The 4523-nt window shown below is 37.7% G+C and overlaps 1 long non-coding RNA gene across 1 annotated transcript; it reads right to left on the bottom strand.

Moving 5' to 3' along the window:
- Positions 1–1195: 1195 nt before the first annotated feature.
- Positions 1196–3711, bottom strand: LOC145220606 (uncharacterized). Its single transcript, XR_013858235.1, has 3 exons — positions 3173–3711; positions 3037–3082; positions 1196–2977 (listed from the first exon to the last, which is right to left on the bottom strand). It is a non-coding gene; the product is annotated as an uncharacterized LOC145220606 (long non-coding RNA).
- Positions 3712–4523: the final 812 nt, after the last annotated feature.

Genomic DNA, 4523 nt, shown 5'->3' with positions numbered 1-4523 from the left:
TGCCGCGTACTGTGATTACCGTTTTTTTGAGTAAGACGGCAAGTGAGCTGTTTGTGGGTTACTTTAGCGTCTGTAATACGTTGTATTAAAGTTCTTGCTTTTATGTTACTTTGTACATAGGGCTTTTCTTTAATTGTTGTGACCTTGAATAGTTTAAGACTAGCCTCTGTTTATTCATGTAATTTTGTGTATTATAACCACCTTTCTTACAGGATTTTAACGGTTGTTTTTCAGGTACCTTTGACAGGACACCATTGAGGTATCATCAGCAACTTACATAAGATCTTAATCCTAAGGAAAGTCGACTTCCTTGCAACCTAATCCTCATTTATGCATAAAAAATCAAATAAAAAATTATAAAAACCTTTATAAACCCACACCACCTTGTACCATGTAATCAACCCTGTGTTTCATTTTCTGCCTGACTGTTGCCAGTGTGAAAACGCCATTGCACAACTCCTGTCATACTGCATCAATGTCCCCTTAGTGACGTGTTAATAATTTCACTTATTCACCCTGCTGTGCCTCATTTCATCCAAGAAAGCAATCTTCGGACAGACACAACAAGGTATATTTTAATCTCTTTTGTAACACACAATTTTCCAGTTATTCTCAGAAACCTGGTTTCCTGCGATGAAACGTTCTCAACATCACAATGGACTGTGTCTAGAGTCCAACGTGTTTGTCTTCTGGAGTGGTCTGTTCTGTCAAATCCTGGTATATCTCTGCATATGGGATTACAGATAAGAGTTTACTATTCTTTTGTTTCCAGTCTTTAAAAATAACCCTTATCTCTGTAAAGCCTTGCCATATCATAAAATGGATTTTAGTCACAAACTTTTCTACTATACACATTCTTTTTCAAAGTTAACAGTTTTTGTTTGTTCACATCACTTTTCTAGCAGGTTCAAAACATGTTTGTTTTTGAATACTTTTAAATTGTATGCCTTAAGCTTTGCTCAGCAGATTTCACTTGCCGAGATTTCAACAACTCGCCAGACAGCTGCAACTACAAGAATCGAGCAAGCGAATGTCACCGTCTACAAGCTCTATGAACTTGAAGACCCGCTTAAACTTTTTTGAAAATGTCTAACAGCACACCAGACTAACATCACGTCAGACGTGTTTTCTAACAGCACACCAGCCGTGTTGCCTACGACTGCAGTTTCACGACACACCTAGTAGGTTGTTTAAACACACTGTTGCGTGTCGCCAAGAGTAACGAAGCACAATACGCCAAATACAGTGTTGTTTCATTGCATGGTGCAGAACGGAACAGTGTATTGAAATAAGAAAGAAAAGTTATCAAAGACCCAAAAGAAGGAACACTGGATATAGAAAAGTATAACACTTAACACTGAATATAAAAAATGAACAGTGAAGTAGGTAAGTAAGTTTATTTCGCACGAAATGTTTCAAGTACAAAAAAATAAATAAATTGAAAGGTAGAATGTGCGGGGTGAAATTAAAAAATTGAACAGTAAATATGAAAAAAAAATGAACACTGAATATAAGAAAGAACATAAAAAACAGTTGCAGCACCGTGACTTTTTTCACAGGAATTAATTAAAAACACAAACTAAAATTTGAAACTAGCCTGTTTTAATTTACCATGAAAGGTTTAACCTTGCTGGGTCTGAGCACCCTTTTGTCGCGGGAGGCCTGCAAACTATAGGCCACATGCTCGTTTAAAATGAGGTTCTCCTGAAAGTAGGAAAAGTCTTTAAACTCCTTGGGGTATTTCATAAATACTTTCTGAAAGTGTGGTAACCAAGTCTTTGCAATGGAGTCGCCCTTTTTTGTTCTGCAGCGTTTGTTTGCATTTCCTCTCTAGGCTCACCTTTCATTCTGCAACTTACAAAATCGTTTTACGGTGCTTTACCTTTCCACTATACTTCACGAAAAACTAATTTGTTATGTTGTCATACAAAGCAATCTCGAATTTGCGGGTGCAAAATTCAAACTTGCAATTATATCATAATGAAAACGCATTGGTCGGTTTTATGTGTGTTCCAGTGGTGGGTTATAAAAACAATAGAAACAAAAAACTGTTTGACTTTTTTAGCAAATTTCTAAAATGTCTGTCCAATTTTTTAATGCGAATATAACGACCCTTTATAGAACCGTAATTTTTTTCCCAATCGTCTGACGGCAAAACGAATAAAATTTGGTCCGCCAATATATCTGACGGGGTCCAAAAACTTACATCGCACTTAGACCGAATATTAGAGTTGAAACAACTTGACCTCTCTGACGCTTATGGCCGTTAGTTTGTCAATTCAAGGGAATAGTCAGTTTAATGACAGTAGATTTCTACTTTATGGGGCGTGACCAAAACGGTTTTGAAGGCGCTGCGTGTGTCAAAGCAATCCAGTTGAGTTGGTCACGATTGACCCGTTGATAGAATCTTACAGCTTGAGATAGAGCGGTTGGATTGTCGCCAAGACAAGCTTCGTTAAAATCTGTGCTGATACTTGTTTCTTGATAGAATTCTGGCGTTATTTCTTGCAATCTTCGTCGAAGCCACTCTACTTTGTCGTTTTCGTCTAAGAATTCACTTAGGGAGATCTCTGCCTCTGAACTTCAGGCTAAATTCAGAATAATTGCAATTCCAAATAAAGGTCACGACATGGTTTTGAACTACGGTCAGACGATTGATTTCACGCCGAGCTGAAAACGGAAATATCAACAGTAGATCCTGTTATAAAGAGGGTAAAGACTTCCCCTTCGTGGTGGATTGCAAACAACATGCTACCGTTAACATAAACATCTCATAACCGTTACACTCGCTGCTTGTGCTGGGTTGACCTGCTTTCGCAAAAGAATAAGTGGAAGTTTGCAGATAATGACAATTTGTTAAAATATTATCAACAGTTCCTTTCCCACATCATATTTTCCATCTGCTGCTGTTCCGCTTCTTCATCGGCCCCTGTAGTTTCTTGTGCCTTAGAGAGGCTAGGACTTTCATCGAAATTACCTACAATTTTACAAACATATTGTGACAAATAAAGAGGGCAAGCCCAAAAAATAACTTACCAAATTGATCTAAAGTAGCATCTAACTCCTGTAGTCCACTCAAAGCCTGTAACAAACATATTGCATAGTAGTTTTTGAACAAAAAGGCATTGCCTTCATTATTTTAATACACCAAACATATATTGCAATAACATACCATAGCTTTTGGTTGTTCCCCAAGTAATTTGTCCAACTGGTCGTAGAAGGGACCCAGTGCTCTTCCACTGCCTGAGTTTGAAAGATCTGTTTTGTCTTTGTAATATGATACTTTCAGATCCTTTCACTTGATTCTTATTTGTGACCTACAAACACATTAAATTTATGAATGATACTCAATATTCAGCGCTGTACAGTAAAATGCTCCAAACAATAAAACCGTACCAGATAAAATTGAACAAACAATTTTAAAATTGCTAAAGTTGTCAGTACAGTTACCAGTTAAACCCCTCTGCCAGGTTTTTTTGCAGGTTCATAAAGATCTGCTGATTTCTTTGGGATTTGCCATCAATTTTCGACAACACCTTCTGCTCCTCAATAAGTTGTAACAGCAATGCTGTGTTTTCTTTATTCCAAACATTTCTGGCTGACATTATGCAGTAATACTATGAACCTAAAGATAACCTCCTAATAATTAATAAAGATACACCAAAAATCGATTTCTTGCAAAAAACAAATTTTGGCTGACATTTAACCCACCAGGACGATGGGCAGCAATAAAGCAAAAGCGTCGTGAGACAAACAGCAGCGGGATAGAAGAGTTGATATCATAAGGCACACAACAAGGTACCAGGAAATAGCGCGCGACTTTTCACACCTTGTGCCAATTCTGTGCACGGCGGGGGGAAACAATTTTTGGCTTTCATGTCGATTAACATGCTGCGGAAAGTGGTTAAGTTGGGTTTTGATTCCTGTGCTTCTGTTTTGCGTTACACATTCATTTTCTGATCTACTGCTGAGGTAAAATTACAAGTTATTCACTGTAAAACAGTATTTTGTGTACTTTTACACCACTCGGACTACAAACTGTACTAAAAGTATCCTGGTTAATCAGGCACACAAGTCAACAAACTAGTAATATTTTGTCAACTGTTCAAAAATGTCCCTGTAAGCGTATGAGCGCCTAAGCGTATGCGTATTTATAACACCTGTGCAGAGCGTATCGGCAATCGGAGATCTTCAAATTAGCCTTTTTCTTTTTCGAAAACGATAGAAATGCGTATCGGAAACGCTTAATCAGGACAAAATATAAGCAAATTGGTCGATGAAAATTGCATTGAACCTACCTTATGTACAACAGCAGTTAACGAGGTATAATTCAAAATTCGACATTTGTATGAAGACCAATTTGCTGAAGAGGGCCTTGCGTGCCTTTTTGTTGGCAAATCTTCGGATAACATACATTCAATACTAAGTCTAGCCAGGTGGTCATTTAAACGTTCTTGACTCATGGTGGTCCTGAGGAAGTTTTCGACAAGTTTAAGTTTGCTAAAGCTTCTTTCTGCTGCCGC

The sequence above is a fragment of the Phallusia mammillata genome, chromosome 3 (assembly GCF_965637545.1).
Source record: "Phallusia mammillata chromosome 3, kaPhaMamm4.hap1.1, whole genome shotgun sequence".
NCBI lineage: Eukaryota > Metazoa > Chordata > Ascidiacea > Phlebobranchia > Ascidiidae > Phallusia > Phallusia mammillata.
Note: the sequence above shows the minus strand (reverse complement) of the source record. Positions and strands in the feature narration are given on the sequence as shown.